Here is a 20396-nt window from a genome sequence, read left to right on the forward strand (position 1 = left end):
AATGTATAAACCAACAGGGGGCTCGCTGTCCGTTCATACTGCGTCTGATAAAGGAGATTGTGCTGCAATGCTTAAAGTGGAATGTAGTTTTCAGAGCCAAGCATGTCCCAGGCATCCTCAACAATGCAGCTGATTCCCTTTCTCGTTTTAAAATGCAGGTCTTCAGGGAACACCTTCCTGCAGCAGACCCCTCGCCAGCACACTTCCCGGCAGTACTTTGGCAGATTGGTGCCCCAGATTACAGGACCTCGTGGTTGCTAGCTTAGCCCCCAGGACCAAGACAGCCTACGAAGGGGCGTTTTTGTCTTACCGCGTTTTATTGGGTCAAGAATGGGAGACTAAGTGGGCACAGGAGGCCAGTTTTGCAGCCTATTTGGATTGGATGCACAGGGAAGGGCACTCAGTGGCAGCAGCAAGCAGGCATAGGGCAGCGGTCTCCTTCTTTGCGCAAGCTAAAGGCATGCAAGACCCCACTAGTACCTTTATAGTGCGCGAGGCTTTGAGGGGATGGCGCCGGTTACAGGGACGCACTGTAGATGCGAGAAGGCCCATAGGATTGGCTCGGCTGACAACATTACTGGGGGCATTGCACGAGGTCTGTAGCTCAGAGTGGGAGGTGTTCTTGTTCAAAGCTGCATTTTCTTTGGCCTTTTATGGGGCCCTGAGGATTAGTGAACTGGTGGCAGGATCCAAAGGGGATAAGCTGGGCGGCCTGCAGTGGTCTAGTGTCAAGATCAGAGAGGATACTATGTGGGTGACAATTCAGAGGTCCAAAACTGACCAGGAATCTCGGGGTCACACCATAGTGCTCCACCGGGCCCGAGTCAACCCTTGCTGCCCGGTGTCTCATGTGGAGGTTTTCCACAGGCAACGGGGGGCACGGCGGGGGGTGCACTGTTGTGTCACGCCGATGGGACACCACTAACGAGGTACCAGTTTAGGCGGGTCCTGGAGCTGACAGTCAGACAGGCAGGTTTAGATCCCAAAGAATTTGGCACCCACTCCTTTAGGATAGGGGCGGCAACTGAAGCAGCATTGAGGGGTCTCTCAGCTGAAAATGTGAAGAGTATTGGGAGATGGACATCTGAGTGTTATAAACGTTATGTGCGAATTGCCATGTTGTAACAAGTTGGTGCTCACGCTTGGTATGTTTTTTGGTTCTTGCAGTTTCTCAAACCTGTGACGCGGGGGAGGAACTCGCCGCCGGTCGTCAGCGATCTGCACCATCACAGCACAAGCAACATGAGGAACACAGGACAAAGGTTATTTGGATTGTGGGCCACTCCTATGTGAGGCGTGCTGAACATGTTTTTCTTTCAGGAGACCGTAAGGAAAGGGCGGCGCGTAGGGGGTTTGTTATCTCATTCTTTGGGAGAGGGGGTCTGTGCCTCAGCCAGTTTAGGGGTTTTTTCCAGGGACTTTTAGCTCAGCAGCCCACCACCCCGTCAGTGGTGATACTTCACTTAGGGGAGAATGATTTAGCCAAACTAGAGAGGCGTATCCTTATTGAGGAGATCATCTCCACTGCAGGGTGGGTGGCCAGGACTTGCCCGGGTTGCACGGTAGTTTGGTCGCAACTTATCCCTCGGTGGCAGTGGCGAGGGGGGGACTCGGTTAGGGCTTTGAATCACTCGGTAAAGAGGATCAATACTCAGCTAGACAAACTATTTCGAGCCCCCCGGTTGCAGACAATTCCACATGGGTGTATCTGGGGCGAACGGTTCTACCTGAAGGATGGGGTGCACTTGACCGAGGCAGGGAATGTCCTGTGGTCTAATAATCTCTGGGCCTGGTTGGAAGGATTTGCTGGGTGAACACGCTCCTGGTTTAGATCTTGAATGGGTGAGGCCAGATCGTCGGTTAACAATGCTGGCCTGTGGCGGTAAGGTCATGACCGGTGAGCAGCTATTTTTAAGGTCTGAGGGGGCGGGCATCATCCCATGGAGGTTCCCGCTCAGGGGGAGGGGCCTCTGGCACCTTCTAGAACTTCAGGGGCAAGGTAATTGGTGTTTCAAAGGGGCGCAGGTTGGAGTAGTCACGCTTTCCTTAGGCTGGTAGCCACCCCGCGCGCGCATACTCATGACGTCACCGGATGGCACAGAGTAAGGGCCCTCCTTTAGTGGGTAAATGGAGTTCACGGCGTGGACCGGGTAATTACCAGGCCCGGCTGCGCATGCGCACATCTCTAGGTGAGGCGCAGCTAGTAGGACCTGACACCGGTTAGCGACCTTGCCATATGGCCAGAAATGTAGTATACAAAAATCTAGATGAGGATGTTAGATTCGGTTAGGAAACAATCTGTATTAGAGTTTCTGTTAAGGTTAGTCTCTCAAACTTGTTGACAATATTGTATCTAATGTCCTGCTGATTTTTGTATAAATTGTTTATAATGCTATTAAAATTTTATAATTTTCATATCTTAATAAATACGGCCGGGGGGTTTCGCGACCCCCCGCCTTCCAAAGATAACCATGTTCCCTGTTCATGTTTCCGGGGGTTGGTGTGGTCATCTGGGGGGGGGGGCAGCAGCCAGTCGCTGACCATGTAAAAAGGGGGGGCCCTTGGCCCCCCCGCCCGCATGGCAGCGCGGCGACCGCCTCCCCCTTCATGCCTCCCGGTGGTGGGGCGTGCCCTTCCGGGCGCGCCTCACCACCGATTGGTTGGCGCCCTCCCTGACCCGGATGTCATTCAAGGACTTCCGGGTCAGGGGTGGCGGGCCGCAGGAGGGGCTGGGTGGGGGCGTAACCGCCCCCACCTGGCCCCTTGGGGATAAAGAAGCAGGGAGCGCCCAGGAGACCCTCTTGTTCTCTGGACGCTCCCCCACAGCGTGTCGTGCCCCACGCTCGGGGCTTCTTAATTTCCCTCCCACCATCCCTGGAACTATATGGTTGATATTGTACTAGTTTGATGTAAATGTATTCTGTTGGGTCATTGTTTAACTTTTTCATGCGTTAACGGACTTTGTGTGGTTTGTATAAATTCTGATGCTGCTTTCTTTAGGAATTTTTTCCCCCTTTTTAGTGGAATGTGCTGAAATATGTTTTTCTTCCGATTGTGTTAGGCCTTTTCTCCCTTTGTAGCGATACGTTGATACGTGATGTGATTTAGTCAGAGTAGTTGTCCATTAGACTTTTTTCCCATAGGTCGTCGTATTTATTAGGTATGGGGCATGCGGTAAGGTCATGACCGGTGAGCAGCTATTTTTAAGGTCTGAGGGGGCGGGCATCATCCCATGGAGGTTCCCGCTCAGGGGGAGGGGCCTCTGGCACCTTCTAGAACTTCAGGGGCAAGGTAATTGGTGTTTCAAAGGGGCGCGGGTTGGAGTAGTCACGCTTTCCTTAGGCTGGTAGCCACCCCGCGCGCGCATACTCATGACGTCACCGGATGGCGCAGAGTAAGGGCCCTCCTTTAGTGGGTAAATGGAGTTCACGGCGTGGACCGGGTAATTACCAGGCCCGGCTGCGCATGCGCACATCTCTAGGTGAGGCGCAGCTAGTAGGACCTGACACCGGTGAGCGACCTTGCCATATGGCCAGAAATGTTGTATACAAAAATCTAGATGAGGATGTTAGATTCGGTTAGGAAACAATCTGTATTAGAGTTTCTGTTAAGGTTAGTCTCTCAAACTTGTTGACAATATTGTATCTAATGTCCTGCTGATTTTTGTATAAATTGTTTATCATGCTATTAAAATTTTATAATTTTCATATCTTAATAAATACGGCCGGGGGGTTTCGCGACCCCCCGCCTTCCAAAGATAACCATGTTCCCTGTTCATGTTTCCGGGGGTTGGTGTGGTCATCTGGGGGGGGGCGGCAGCCAGTCGCTGACCATGTGCCCGTTGTCCCAGGGGCACTTCTATAATGCAGCCCCTGGTATGGCTGCAATGTTAGAACTCTTGATTAGTCTGACCAACATATGAAAGATTACAAGGACAGTTTATGACATAAACTACGTCAGTACTATTACAGTTAATCCCTTGAGCATATATTTTTGGTTTTCATGTTCTAAATCTTTACTTTTAATACAAAGGCAGAATTGCTTTTTCCACATTTATAATTTCCCCGTAATGGAGGTAGATTCCAATGTTATTTATGTCATAACATGTCCTTGTAATCCCCTATATGCATTTTTACTCTTATTTCACGCGGCAGGAACACTGATTCTGTTTCACCACTTATGGGGGCACCGTAAGTTAAGTTTATCAAGTGATGCTAACTTTGATAGACAATATAGGATTCACTCGGCCGGGGAGTCACCATGACCAGTGGGCGCGATGCTTTTCTGAGTGACTGTGATGACTTTGTTATTAGCCTCACAGTTAAATGTACAATATAATGGAACCATTGTTGTACGTACTAGGATGAAACTCTCTTGCTTGGACACCCCTGTTTGTTATTTACATGAAATGAAAAAGTACCTGACAAAGGTGAAAGAGGTTGAAAGGTAACAGAACCGTGTCCAGATGTGAGCCAGAACTGGGTTCTCACGGGACAACCGGCTGCAGTAATTGTTTCCTTCCCTTGTAGCATCTGGGAGTCAGCCTCTCTGAGGCAGTAATGGTTTGGTAATTAGTCTCACCGAGGGAAAAGTGAACGTGTCTCCCAGGGACAGATGTCCATAAAAGCAGAGGAGACTTCTGTGCACATCTGGAGGACAGGAGCAAAGACTCTGTGCCTGGGTCATGTGAGGGCTGCTCTTTAAAGAAGGCATTGTCGGAGAACGACAGATAATTAGCATTAGTAAGGTAAATCCCAGGAAATAAAACTAGGTGTATAAATATATTTTAGGCACTGAGCAGCACAAATTCTGTAACCTTGATTTCTGGGAGTCGTCAGTACTAGAGACCGGTTTTACACTCCCAGCAATATTTCGCCAAAAGCTGCACAAAGCATTGTCCTGCTTCTAGTGCAGGGGCTTGCTGCACAATGCCTTCTTTCTGATTGCTGACACGGTCCTTGTGCAGTGGGATGCCAGCAGTGCTCTCAGCCCAGATGCGAGTTCAGTGCATTCTGCTGACATGTCAGATCCTGTTTTCGGCCAATCAGAGGGCAGAGACGTCTTGTCAGATCACCAGGCCAGATTCCAGCGGGGTTGTCTTTCCCGGAGATGTCCTCATCGGAGCAGTCATTCCAGTCCTCACTCAGCAGGTGTTCCCTGAACTGTCCTTCGTGGCAGCACCTTCCAGAGTCACCTGCCAGGGGTAAGTCATGCCGAGTTTTTTTGTTCTTTTAATATACTCCAAAGTTTTAAACTCTCTTCTGTCAGTTGAGGTTGAATTTCGAAATGTCGTCCTACTAAACATTACATCAACAATATCGACTACCATCATAGAATCAAGGTAAAATGTATAGATTATAGATGAGTTTAGTCATACTGGCCCTTATTTATGAGGCCGTGCGTCAGTTTTGCGCCGCCGTTGCGTCACTTTTTGTGACGCACCAGCGGCGTACAAAATGCGCCTTGTTGCGCCATAATTAAAAAGTGACGCATCTAGGTAGATGCGTCACTTTTTAAACCCCTGCGCCACATTATACCTGCGTCAGGTATAATGTATGCAGAGGGGGCGTTCCCCTGCAAAAAGCCTCGTAATAGTGACGCAGTGAAATCTGTGAGATTTCCCTGCGTCACTTTTAGGATGCTGTTGCGTCAAACTCTTACGCCTGCCTCACAGCAGGCGTAAGACTGACGCAGGCCCTTTCACATGGGGCTTTCCCCATGTGAAAGGACGCATTGCTGGAGTTGCGTCACTTTTGTGACACACTCCAGCAATGCGTCACTTTTGTGCTTACACATGCATCAGAAATACTGACGTATCTGTAAGTACTTGCGACATGATGCGTCATACTTTAAATATGACGCATCATTGGTGTCGCAAGGAGTGCGCAGTGAAAAGTGACGCACCGCTGTTTTCACGCAGCGATGCGTCACTTTTCATAAATGAGGCCCACTATTTTTACCTCCACGTCTGCATAGCCCACAGTTTCAGTGTGAGGCGATATTGTGTGTGAATATCATTATAGGTCGATATTTCGAAAGAAATTAAGTGGTTCCACTCACCGTTTGTTAAAGTTGATGGAACTTCCAATTGACCATTTACAAATGGATTTGAACACATCCAAAGGGGTGGTTAATGTTTTTTTTTTTGGACACAGTTTAAACTGCAATGGAAAACATTCTAACAGTTTCCAGTTTCACACTGAAACTGGTTGTTGCTGTCTAATGTTGACCATTTAATTCACTTGGTACTTTTTAACCTGAAGAAATTTCCTCCTTCCTTTTCCCGGACCTTTCCAATGTCACAACAGCATTAAACGAAAATTTTTGACTTGCCGCTTGGAGCTTTCAGAGATTCCCTACAACCCCATGTGTTAGATTATTACCGTATTTTCACTGATATAGTTTAAAGAGATTATCTAATTCCTTGTAGGATTATCTCAACAACCTAGGGGCATATTATCAAGGGGTTTTATCTCCGCTTTTTTGGCTTTAAAAGCCAAGAAAGCGGAGATACAATTATCTCCCTATTACCTAGTTGTCGCTAACACCAGTTAGCGACAGCTAGTAGGAGATAGCGACCATCTTGGGCCCCACTTTGCATGTCAGTGATATTTATCACTAATGACATGCAAAGTGGGCGTGCCAAGATGTTAGCGACTGAAAAGAGTCGCTAACATCGCTATCTCCTATTACCAACTTTTGGAGATATTCGCGCGAATATCTCCAAAAGCTAACACCTGCCCTGAGCAGTTCTTAGCCATGTTATCCAATGGGAGGTGGATAACATGGCTAAGAGCATTAGCTCGCTAATGCATGAATATCGCTGACTTTTCAGCGATATTCATTCATTTGCGGCGATTTTTATCGCATTTGCGATAAACCTTGGTAATACCAAGGTTTATTTGCGGTAAAAATCGCCGCAGCTCAGCGGTAAATTTTTGTCTCTAACCAAGCAATAGCGATAATTATCGCTATTGCTTGGTAATATGCCCCCTAGTTTGTGACATTATTCTGCGAAAGGGGCACTTTAGGTGCACATCTTTGGCCGTGAAGTTAAAACATTGCTTGCAATATGTGTATCCTTTAAAAAAAAACTATTAAATAGTGGATGATGAATTTCTCAGCCAGGGCGATATCTATTTTGTAATATAAACTCGTATGTGTATCTTCAGAATGTTTCAAACATGGAAAGTCCGTCAGTGCATGCGTTTCCATGTGGAATACTGTCCCGACAAGTGCTACAGAACAATCGGTGTGAGTCAGAATATTCTGGCAGACCTACCTGAATGAATCGCCTTTCCCTGGGAAAGGGAACATGAAGCCTGGGCTGTAACTAAACATGGCACAGGGATGTCCTGCCTCTGATTCTGAGCATCCCAAGGAATGAACACTTGGGTTGATAACCTTTCATTTCTGGTTAGAATGACTGTCCTCGCAAGGGGAGGTTTGGACTCAGATTTTCGGAGTCGGATGTATGAAGATCTAGTTGCAAAAATTCGGTGGCAATTTGCAACCAGTATTTTTGTGAAAATAATTTTAAGAAGTGACCTATGCATTATATTATCGGTTCATAAATAGTTGGAATAGGTTTCGGTCATAATCTGACCTACCTCATTATTACTAATGAGGTATGTCGCAAGTTGTGATTGCTATTGAGGGGATGCGAATAAGTTACCACCCCACCTTGGGAGTCATTATCTTTCAATCAAAACATTGATACATCGAATACCAAATTGGTATACATTAAAAATCTTCTTGTATGAGCTGGAATTCGTGTATTGCCTCTTAAAATGCAATTGTGCGCACGAAAAAAATATTTTACATTTGCAAACTTCACAATTGAAGAGTTTGCAGCCACCAAATGGTCTATTGCACCTGGGACGTAGTCGCGTATATGTACCAACTATAGCAATATCTACCATATGTTGGCTTGTGTAAGGATTAGAGTCCACAGAAGCAATAATTACAAATGTATGCGTGACAGTAGATTTTCAGAGAACAATTGGTTTCCTTCTGGCTCTCAGTCAATCCCAGAAGTTACCAAACGAGTTGAAATGACATATTTTGCTTTTGCAAACACAGGGCTTCTTTCTATCACTGATCATTAACCCGTCCTCCACATTAAGGAGAGGTAGCCATGAGTTGCAGTAGTTACCCTTGGCTTACACATAGGTAGCCTTGTCACTGTCCCAGGCCCCAAACCTCACAAAGGTGGCCACAGAAAAAGGGAGTACCCAGGGCCTAAGAGCGCAGTTTATTTTCTGTCGTTTTCACTCATTGCCCTTCTCCTGGCCATGGCTGACTGACTAGCATCATTCATAAAGCAGCCACCACTTACCAGGCTCTGTTGCCACTAGGCATCATCTAAGGGGCCATTGATGAGGTAAGGGCCTGTACAAGGGCTCACCACTGTCACAACACCGGGGTGAAAGGTTACCTGGCCTCACTGTGCTACCCCACTCCTGTTATTCAAGTCAAGTCAAATGATCTTTATTCGGATTGTAAAACATCCATAAAAGTACAGCATAAAATCCAGCAATAATATAAAACACAGATTCCGTCCCACTTATACAAACTCATAACAACATACAATTTAATCATGTGCAAAAGTACAATTCTTAGTGCAAAGTATACATTGTGCAATAGGCAAATGTGCCAAAAAATAAGCGTAGTGCAAATATTTCAATCAATTAGCAGAGAAGCACGTGATCGTACAGCTGCTTTAAGGAAGCTGCTCACTCTGAGGATGGCCTCATCCGTCTTTAACATTAAAATATCTTTAAAAGCTAGATTAAAATCGGTCAGAGCGTTTTTCCTACAGTATGGCATTATAAAGTGCAAAGTGTGCATTCTGTAAAAACCGCAAAAGAAAATGAAATGGAGCAGACTTTGTGTACCACCAAGATTGCAGGGACATTTTAAGTTTTCCACACATTTATTAAATCCTAACGGAAAACAGAGTAAGTTTATAATGCTTCCGTCCCTGAATCGGAATAGCAAACTCCTATTCCATCTGCCTAGTTTTAAGCGTAGATAACTCTGAGGCGGGGCAGATGGTTTCTCACATAACTCCATAAAGGAGGTGTATCTAATTGTAGAAGATTTTGTCAAGTCACGCCTTAGCTTCTCCTTGCGGTAACATTCATAGAGAGCCCTTTTTGTTAAATTCTTATGTGTATGATCAATCAGTTGTGGGGATATAAAAAGATGACCCAGGCCCACACTTGATAAGCTATTTTCTACAGCCCTAAACCAGGGTATACAGTTAGCCTTCTCACATTTTAGGCAATCCCTAATGATATCACGTGACAGGGAAGCAGCGGAATTACACCAGATTTTTATCCAAAACAGTGCGGGTCTGGATCTTATAAAATCTTCAATATAAAGGAGGTTTAATTCCCTATGGCAAATATAAGTTGGTGCACTTATAACCCCCCCTAAAATCTTCCGACAAAATCTGTTTTCTTCGGTCTGTAATTGTGTGCTGTTGGAGTAACCCCATATCTCGGCACCATAGGTGCCCACAGGTAGACATTGTGTTCTATAGATTTGTAAAAGTGACACAATCACGTCTGCTTGTTTGGGTTGGCGAAGGGAGGTTAAAGGGTTAATGGCCTTGCTCATTTTATTCCTTCCCAGGGTGACATGGGGTTGCCAAGAGCCAGTGTTGGAAAATAACAGACCAAGATAAGGGAAAGTGCAAGTGCATTTTAAAATATTATCCCCTGATTGAATGTGGCTTATTTTGTAACTTTTAGGGCCGCAAGACATTATAAATGACTTTTTTAAGTTAGTACAAAGGCCCAGGTCTGCCATGAATTTAACAAAGCCAGAAATTAAAATTCGCAAGGCCTTAGGGGTTCGGCCCATAAGGACCGCATCGTCCGCATAGAGTAATGCAGGAACAGAATTGCCGTTAACTTGCGGAACATCATTAGTTAATTTGCTTTGTTATTGAAATGATATCTCTGCAGCCCACCATCCCTACAAATGTGTTTTCTGCATTAAAGTTGACATTACCTGGTATGTATAGTCTGCCTCCTTCGCACTATATGTCTCACTGGGGATGGCTAAGTGCAGTTCCCTGCTAGCTTGGGGTCTCAATGAAGCAAGGGATGTATATATTATGTAGGATTTGAAGGTTGAGTTTGCATCATTCCCCAAAAATAATACGCCAGTAAATTGGATCGTTGAAATAATGCAACATATTTGTGGCAGAAACTCAACTGAAAAAGATAAGCAAATGGTGCTATCCCACTGACTGGACTAACAACTTTGCCTTACTGTTCAGAATTTAACAATTCTGCTCTGCATGTTTCCTGCAAGCACATATGGTATTGCCGTTGGCAGATTCAAGATGAGTATTTAACAGTGTTTGGACAGAACAACGAGAAAAAAATATAGTGATGCAAACTTATTGTGTCAAGAATATCGAGACATCAAAAAATTGCTGACAGGAATATCTGAGGTTCAATATTGTTTTTAGTTATGTTATGTTACTGAAGTTTATAAAGCATGTGTACACCAATCGGTTTCATGGCACTATGGAGGGGACAATGGAGGTGAGATACAGATAGGCAGAGTGCCATTTGTATGCTTTTCTAAATAGCCAAGTTTTTAATGGTTTCCTGAAGTCTGAGTAGCAAGATGCCGATTTTATCTCAAAGGGGAGAGAGTTCCAGAGTTTTAGGACGATGACCAAAGTCTGGCACCATACAGCCTTTCCTGCTTGAAATTGGGAACTGATATGTTATTGTGAGCAGAGCATAGTGAACATTTAATTGTGGACTTCTGGATTTCGAATATGATGAAGGTGGGTCTTTTGTTGTGGAGTGAAAATGATGCAGCCCACTTTGAAGGTTGTTCTTTGTTCTACAGGTAGTCAGTGAAGGTCTTTCTTCAAGGGAGTGATGTGGTATTATTTAGGTTGTTTCTAAAATTGATGGGCTTCATAGTTCTGTACAATTTGGAGCCTTTGATGAGGCATTTGGGCAAGCCAACAAATAGGAAGTTGGCATAATATATCCTTGATAGGACGAGGGCAATGACAGCTTGGCAAGGTAATCAGAGGTGAGGAATGTAGCAATTTTCTTGATTTTATGGAGCATTAGGAAAGATAATGAGATTACTCAGCGGATTTGTGGCTTCATGGATACTTCATCGGAGCAGCGTTGAGGGGAAGGCAGGCGATCAGGCTATGCAGTAACCGTTGCTTAAACTGAGCAGTGAGGAAGGGATCCCCCCAAAACCACGCTAAGGCTCATGAGGTCTCCTAACCTTGAACTATAAGTTCTCTTCAACGCCAATTGGGCGCAACTGAGCTTGTCCATTAAATAACATTAATAGGTACATTTCACCTAGTTTATTTTTGTAGAATACACTTTGACATCTCATGTGAGTAAGGTGAGGATCACGTGCATATCCTTGTCCTGAAGAAGGAGTCTTTGTACTCCGAAACATGTTGAAACTTTTCGGTTGATATACCCTAAAATGTATATAATCAACCCCACCTTGCACCTTTTTAATAATACCAGCCGAGGATATAATAAATATTTTTTTCCTACGAGCCAGGTATTTTTTAACCCCACTTTTTTCACCTCACCTCACTAACTCACATCTTAAACACACACCCTCACATAGTTCACTACCAAGTGCTCCTACGTAGCCGCAAGTCGTAGCACGCCGCATTCCGTAGAGGGGTGTGAAGGCCCCGATGATGAAGCATGACACCAAGGGGCCTGTTGGTGTGTGAGGGGCATTTAAACAACACTGTGTGTTCCCCATCACTTTAGGGACCACGACCACTTCTCTGAGTGGATTCTATTTTGTTTAACCTTCATGGATAGTACATCATAAATGGTTACCGCAAGACTTTTTACTGCTTTTTTAGGGATGGGGGAGCCTCAGCTTGAGTGGCCAGAATGATTTCGTCCAGTATTCAAGCTTATTTTTGGTGATAATAATTTGTTTTTTCTGTGTCTAATTTCAAGTGGTTGCTGTTCATCCAGTCTCATATGAACAGCATTGTGGCTTGAAAGTGCTCCTTAGATTCGGAGGAATGATCTAATTTGAAGAGTAATTGCATGTCATCTGCATAGTTGTAAATTGTACAGTTCATTTTTTAAAACATGTGGACTGAGGTTGGTGAATGTTTTTGCTAAAGAGATGGAGGGCTAAAGAGATGGGGGATAGGTAATATCCCTGGGGGTCTCCGCAGTCTAAACTGACTTGGGATGAGGTAAACGCTGTCAGACGAACAGACTGGGAGCGGTCTCTTAAGAAGAAGATGATCCAATTGAGTGCTGTGCCCCTCAGGCTAGCGGCCTCAGCATGTCGAAAGCTGAGGACAGATTGAGAAGCACCAGTGCCTGGGTGGAGCCGTTGTCACCTTCCGCTTGCATGCTATCCATCACGGAAAGGATGACTGCTTCGGTGGAATGGGCTGGGTGGAAGCTGGCATGACATGGGTCCAGATTTTCAGACTTCTCTATGAAAGTGTAGAGGTTATATGACACATGCGCTTCTAGTACTTTTTGCTAGATAAGGTAAGAGGGATATTGAACTGTAATATTTCAAGGAGAGAGGATCTTCACCATGTTTTTTCTGGAGGTGTACCAATATTGTTACCTTGAATGCATTGGGTACATTTCCAGAATTAGGGGCCTGGTTGAGGAGCGACAGTACTCGATCCGAGATTATGGAGAGAACCATTTTTAAGATTTTGGAGGGCAAGAGTCATTTGGTGAATCTGATTTTACTTTCTTCAGTAGGTCCATAAGGCAATCCTTATTGATTTACGGGAATGAGGATAAGGTGACAGTGTTTGTATCTTCTGGGTTTTTCCTGTTTGAGACGGAACTAGTGGAGAAGCTCAGTTTGATAGTCTTGATTATTTCAATGAAATAAATGTTGGGTACATCACAAAGAGACAGTCTGGATTGGTGTAATGGGTAATGTGACTCTATAAGGATTGGAGACTGTTGTTTTTATGACTGTTATAAAAAGTACTGATGTTGCAAATATCGTTATATATAATATCGTTTATAAGTGTGAATAAATATTTAATTTATTGTAGCGTGTTTTATTGTATCTTTCTATATCTATGTTTTAGTGAGGTAATTTTTAGTCCTGAAATTGTTAAAATGTGTATATTTATTTGTTTTTATGTAAATAAATAATTGCTTAATATTTGTTTTTAGTAGTGCGTTTTTAGAGGTTGGGGAGATTTTTACAAATATATATTTTTTTTCAATTAAACTGTATGTCATCAATTTTGAAGATATGCAAATTAATAATTTTGATTTAGTAACTTGATTTTGTAATAGTATGTATTCTCAACATATTCTTATAATGTTTTTTTTCATTTTAATTAATTTGAATATCAATTTTAAACACATTAAATTAAAGAATCAAAAATATATACTGACATTTTGATTGGATTAAAATATTTTGATTTGTAAATCTATTTTTTTTTATACTTTTGCAAAAAATAAGTTCAAATTGTGGATTATAAAAGTCACCCATTTAGTGTCCAACAACTTCCCCCAAATTGGTTTAGGTTTGATTGGGAATTGTAAATTTCACTCCTTTAGTTTCCAACACCCTCCCCAACTTCATTTAGATTTGAGTGGGAATAGTAAATGTCACCCCTTTAGTGTCCAGCACCTTACTTAATCTGGTTTAGATTGCAGTGGTAATAGTAAATGTCACCTCCTTAGATCCAATGCAGTCCGTAAATGTATTTATACTGTGATGGGAAACAGTAAATGTCACCCCTTTAGTGTTCAACGCATTCCTCAAATTCGTTTAGATTTGATTGGGAGTAGTAAATGTAACCCCTCTAGTTTACAAAACCTACTACAAAATGCTTTATATTTGAGTGGGAATAGTAAATGTCACCCCTTTAGTTTCCAATGCCTTTCACAAATTGGTTTAGATTGGGGTGGGAATAGTAAAGTAGGCCCTTTAGTGTACGATGCCTTCCCAAAATTGGGTTAGAGTGGAGGTGGAAATATGAAAGATCACCCATTTAGTGGCCATCGCTTTCCCCAAATTGATTTAGATTGGAGTTGGAATAGTACATTCAACATTATCACACAAAAAAGATTGGGAACAGGGAGCAAATTGGAGAGGAGGAGGTCCAGTACCCGTGCACCCACAAGATAAAGTGTATACACTAGGGGAGTAACAGTTCCTCAGATCTCAGAAAAGTACAAACCAAATTATGGTTCGTAAAAAAGCAGGGTGCTAAGTGGTCAGACTCATGGTAGGTGGGAACTCTAAATGTGGTGGGGGAAATTCCTCCTTTTTGATATAGTGCCCTCACATACCCTTGCGAGTGTCATGCTTCATCATCGAACGCTGCTCCTCATGTGGGTGGCGCTGCAGCGCCTCATGGGCTCTTTGGTGGAGATCTTTTAATGAGGCGCCACAGTTGTCCATGTGGGTGTGTGGGCCTAGGGAAGAAAGTGAGTGGTTGTGTTACTTTCCAGGACCCCCATAGGTCTTCAAAAACTGATGAATGGTTTTTACGATTTTATCCAGGGGAAGAAACTTAAAATTAATAATTCTAAAACTTTTGTTATGGTGTGTGGTAAAAAGGTAAAACATCTTAAACACTTTTATTTTAAGGAAAACAGTATCGAGACTGTTGATAATTTCTGTTATCTGGGCGTTACTTTTAATAACAGAGGTTCCTGGGTCCCAGAGCAAACTAATGTTAAAGCAAGAATGGGGAAAGCCTCCCTAGGCGTCTTCCGCTTTGCTTCAAAAGTGGGAAGCCGCCGTATCATAGATATGTTGAATATATACAAACATAGATGTACATCGGTAGCATTGTATGGTTCCGGGGTTTGGGGACATTGTAATGTAAGGGCCCTGCAAATTACAGAAAATATGTTCCTCAAACGGTTGCTCTGCCTCCCACCCTCGGCATCCACTGTTTTAACACACATGGAATTAGATCTGGATTATTTAGCCGATCTAATTGGACTGAGGCCACTGTTGGTCTGGAAATCCATTTTTACCAAGTCTGAAACTGCCTTTACTAAAGACATTATCAAGGACTGTCTACTTTTAGAAAAAGTCTCCAACATTCCTTGGCTAAAATATGTGATTTCAACTGTTAAGGATCTGTTTGATATGGATGTGAGTAAAGATCCTGTATGTATTAATCCTCTGACCAAACAGGAGGTCAAAAATGAATTTTTGCGGGTCAAAACCGATTTGCGGAAAACTGCAACAAAAGAGTATTCTACTCATGTTTTTTATTATTCCCTCAAAGATGATGTTTCTGGTATACCTATGTACCTTAATGCTATTAGTAGACGGTCTCATCAATTTGTACTTTCAAGACTGAGACTAGGCATTGTACATAATTTGGTTGCTTTTCCTACAATGAAATGCTACTCTGTTACCCCTTGTCCGTGTGACGGTTTAACTAAACAAAGCACACTGCACTTTCTCCTACTCTGCCCTTTGTACAAAGCTCAACGCATTTTTTATCTTAAACCTATGTTTCTGAAATATTCTACGTATACCACAGGAAATGCAATGAAGTTATTATTTTCACTTGCGAACCCGGATTTATGTTTCTTTACTGCTACCTTTATTCTAAAATCTATCACAGCAAGACAAAGTATGGTTTTCCCCTAATTTATGTACAATAATCTTTACATTTTATGCTAAACTTTCTTGCCCAACCGTATGATATGTACTTCCCCTGGTGTTGTAACTTCGTATGTGCAATGTTTTATTCTGTATACTTTTATGATGTTTTTTAAAAACAATCGAATAAAGTTTAAGAAACGAGTGGTTGTGTTAAAATTACCGAACGGTACCCAGAACCCATGTTTATTCGGGGGTCCGAATTGTAAATTAAAAAGGTGTGAATCCTGGAGCTCCCCTTTAAAGCAAATATAGAGGGTGTATGTGTGACTCATCGCTGCTCTCAGGATGGGTGCTCACCGCTGCTCTCAGGATGGGTGCTGTAGTGAAAAGATCATACATAAAATAACATGTTTCGCGCTCTGATGTGGTCCCTAGAAGATTTGGGAGATTACTGTGGGTGAGTCACAGGTTGTGAGGCTCACCCACAGTAAAAAATGTCACATACCAGGTTGTCTAAAAGCAAAAAATCTGGACGGAGTTAATGGGCAAAACCTATTTCCTTACAGCAATCATTTCTAAGTTTTAATCCTTTGATATTTATGAAGAATGTAACTTAAAAATGTTGCATATTGTACATTTTTTATGTTTTTTGCTAGATTTAGGGGCAATTTGGGTAAGAGATCATTCCATTGTTAGTTCTTGGTAGCTTTGTTCTTTTTGTAATGCTTGTATACATTTATAAAGTGTAGAATGGGTTCTGTCTAGTGTGGATTGGATGTCATTGTGCCATTTTTCCACTGCGTTGTTTATTCTGGCTTCCTGTGCCAAGGTGCTGTCAAATACATTTCAGCATGTTATTTGGAATTTGAGTTTGCATTTGTATCCTGAGTTCGGCAGTCTGCCAACCCAAGTGTCTTTGAAATAGTCCATTAGGGGGTTAAGAGAGTCTTCCTTTTTGTTGGTTGGAAGGGCTTTCTGTTAGTAGTTAATAATGATTGGCTACCTCTGTGATAGGGACACAGTGTAGTGTATTTTTAATTTTAAAGGCACAATGGCTGTTCGTAGAATATTGCACACTAGGGGCCCGATGTAGGTTGGTCGGTAACGGCCGAAAATCGGTATTTTCAGCCGCTACCGACCGGTATTCAAGAATTGGCATGTAGGGGCACAATTTTACAGAATCGGTAAATTTACCGATTCAGTAAATTTACTGATTCTGTAAAATACTGAATCGGTATTTTTACCGATTCGGTAAATCTCAGATGTAGGTGGGACTCTTCTGAGTCCCAAAGGCCCTACAAAATCGGTATTTTACCACACAATCCTATTGTGTGGTAAAATACCGAATTCAGGTGTGCATGCACATATGTGCATGCACACCTAGCCATGTGACAGACATAGGGCATGTCAGTGTGCCACATGGCGCACATGCCTATTTGTGGGGTGCCAGAGGGTGTCAAAGTGACACCCCCTGCACCCTTGCAAAATTCGGTATTTACTGAATCTGTAAATACAGATTCAGTATTTCCCATTGATTCCTATGGGCTTCAAAGCCCATAGGAATCAATGGGAAATACCGATTCTGTATTTACAGAATCGGTAAATACCGATTGTTACAGATTCGGTATTTCCACATCTGGAAATACCTACATATCCACCCTTTAGATTTACCGATTTTTAATTACCGAATCTGTAAAATTCGGTAATTAAAAATCGGTAAATCTAATTTACCTACATCTGGCCCATGGTTCAGATTGTTGGAGGTGTCTTCCTTCACTGCAATTGAAATGATAGTAACAGCCTTACATTACTGTGCAGGGGTAAGTTTTTTAGAATGGCTTGAATCATAGCTTGATCAAAGTATATGATTAGTTTTGGGGGCAGTTTTGTTTTGTGTTTGATATGGTATAGGAGATCATAGTAAGTGCTGCTTTGTTTATTTGGTAGTAGAGCATATATACATGGGATCAATGTGTATGGTGACTATCTTAGAAAATGTTTTGGGGCACATTTTGATGGTCTCATCCATTAACATATGTGTCACATTGTCTTAATTGTAGTAAGTTATCTGCTGTAGAGAACATTAGGATTCTTTTTTGATTATTTACGTTGTCTTGTAAACTGAAAGGTTCGTCATTATGGGTCATTGTTAAGTGTTCAGGCATATGGCATATGTATGTCATGGTATCTTCTAGGGGCAGGTGGGATGTCACTGGTATCACTTTTTGTTTGTGAAATTAAAGGTTTTAAATTGGGGATAAGTGGTAGTTGGCCTGTTCTGTGTTTAGGTGCTTTAGGTAGAATATCTTTAAGGAATGTACTTTTGGGATCTTGGGAGCTAGTGCTTGCCTCTCTTATATCTTGCAATATCCCTCTTACTTCTATTTCTGTTACATTTGCGTAGTTGTTGTGCTCTCTTACATGAATTACACTATCTTGTGTAGTTGCCATCCCATAGGATACGTTAGAAAAATATTGCATACATTTCCAGTTTATTGTTTCTGTTGATGCAATTTCTTGGTTGTGGGTGTAACCCATGTGATATAGTAACTGCAGCTTTCCTTTCTGCAAAGTGATATACTTTGCATCTTTTGTCATTGTATCTATTTTGTATATTTAGATGTATTTTGTGTTTATATCTTTCTCACGATTTTGCAGCTTTTCCATTTGGGTGTTTTTATGTGAAGCAGGTGCTTTGTTTTCTATTGGCTGAACACAAATTGTATGTTAATTTGTTGTTAGTTTGTAGATGCTCAGGGGTATTGGGTATGTTTTTGCTCTGTATTTGGGTGAGTTTATACTTTTGTATTAATGTATGTATACTAACTTTTTTACATCTTTTTGATAGTTCTGATAGTTGTTATTTTCAGTCAGTTTACTGTTATTTCCAGCCATGGGATTTTCTTTTAGGAAGCTTATGTAAAAAAATAGAAATTAGATAGTATTTTCTTAATTGTTTATTATGTAATATTTTTAAGTTTAATAACAATTACGCTAGTTATTGAAAAAGAAGAATTCTTAAGAGAGAAATGTAGCAAAGCATATAAACTCATATGGTATGTAAGAAATTGCAAATGTCATAAAAACATCTAGTGTAGAACCATGGTAACTGGTAATTATGTTATCTCCATATACTGTCACAGTGGCTTCAACCAGGAAAGGCTTAATATGTACAGATTTGATCATTTATAAAAACATTGCATGCCTGTAGGCGTTGTGGCATTGCCAGTAATGTGAGTGAATGGGTGGAAGAGGCTCTCTGACTACCAGTCATGACTGAACAGCCACATTTTCAATGCTTTCCTAAATCCTATTAGGAAAGTGGCGATTTTTAGCTCCAGATACAAACAATTCCGAATTTTGGGCAGCACATACAACAACACTTCTGCCTGCTCAGGTAGCCAGTTTGTAGGTGGGAACTACCAAAACCCTGGCAGAGCTAGAGCGTATAGTCCAGCCAGGTTGATACCATCTGAATCTATCCCTAAGATAGATGGGTCCAAGGCCATGGAATGCTTTATCGGCCATGCATAGGCCCTTGAAATCTATTCACTTTTTTACTGGTACCCAGTGCAGTCAGTTAATGATTTATAAGGCCACACCATAGCTTAGAACTTTCATCAGCATATGGGCTGCTGAATTTTGAAAGATTTGCAATGTATTCAAATATTTTTTGGGCAGATTGTGATATAAGCCATTAAAGTATTGCACTCTAGACAGAACTAGTGCAATGACGATGGTCTTTAACAGAGCTCTGAGTCTTGCCGAGGGTGGGATGTGCATGGAACGAGCTCGAGGCCAGTGTAAGCAGCACCATCCTACATGCAAGGGTTGGATGAGCATGGCACTTGAGCTCAAGGCCAGTGCCATCAGCCCCATCCTACATCCAAGGGTTGGATGAGCATGGCATGTGAGCTCGAGGCTAGTGACAGCAGCCCCATCCTACATCCAAGGGTTGGATAAGCATGGCAGGTGAGCTTATCACCTGTAGCACCAATTGCCATCCCCATCCTATAGTGGAGGGTGGGATGAGCAAGGCATGTGAACTTGAGGTCGGTAGCTTCATCTCACAGCTGGAGGTTGGATGAGCATGGCACCCAAGACTGAGGCCAGTGTCCATCACATGCATTCACATGGCAAGCGAGATTGAGGTCAGTACCAGTAGTGCCCATCAGCAGCCACATCCTACATATGAGGGTGGGATGAGCATGGCATGTGAGCTTGAGGCCAGTGCCAGTAGCACTCGTCGGCATCAACATCCTGCATACATGGGTGGGATGTGCATGGCACTTGAGGCCAGTGCCAGTAACACCCAACAACAGCTCCATCTGAGGGTGTGGTGAGCATAGCATGCAAGCTCAAGGCTAGTGTCTGCAGCACTATTTGACATGCTGAGGGTGGGATGAGAATGGCATGCAAGCTCGAGGCCAGTGTCAGCAGCACCATCCAAAAACAAGCATCACTGGCCTAGATGCACTGAACCTACAGTAGATCGTCCACAAAGTCAGACGCATTGCTGGACACATCCTAGATCTCATTTTTGCAAATCCAAAACTAGTTACCTTTCAAACAGTTACTCCAACCACATGGTCAGACCACCACTTGCTTGCTCTACAACATAAAAGAAAAAAAACAATACAACCGTACATGCATCCACTTATCGACCATGGAACAAACTCAATTTTGAACACTCAGAAATACAAATACCTTCCAAAACAGATCTACACACAATAAATTCAGTTAAAGAACTGTGAGTGGCTACAGAAAGCTTTTTAAATCCTAGTCCC

The 20396-nt window shown here is 42.7% G+C and overlaps 1 protein-coding gene across 1 annotated transcript in view; it reads left to right on the forward strand.

Moving 5' to 3' along the window:
* LOC147678528 (extracellular calcium-sensing receptor-like) overlaps positions 1 to 20396 on the forward strand; it is a 100655-nt gene that overhangs the window by 18157 nt on the left and 62102 nt on the right. The window lies entirely within an intron of this gene.

The sequence above is a fragment of the Lissotriton vulgaris genome, chromosome 12, assembly GCF_964263255.1.
Source record: "Lissotriton vulgaris chromosome 12, aLisVul1.2, whole genome shotgun sequence".
Lineage (NCBI taxonomy): Eukaryota > Metazoa > Chordata > Amphibia > Caudata > Salamandridae > Lissotriton > Lissotriton vulgaris.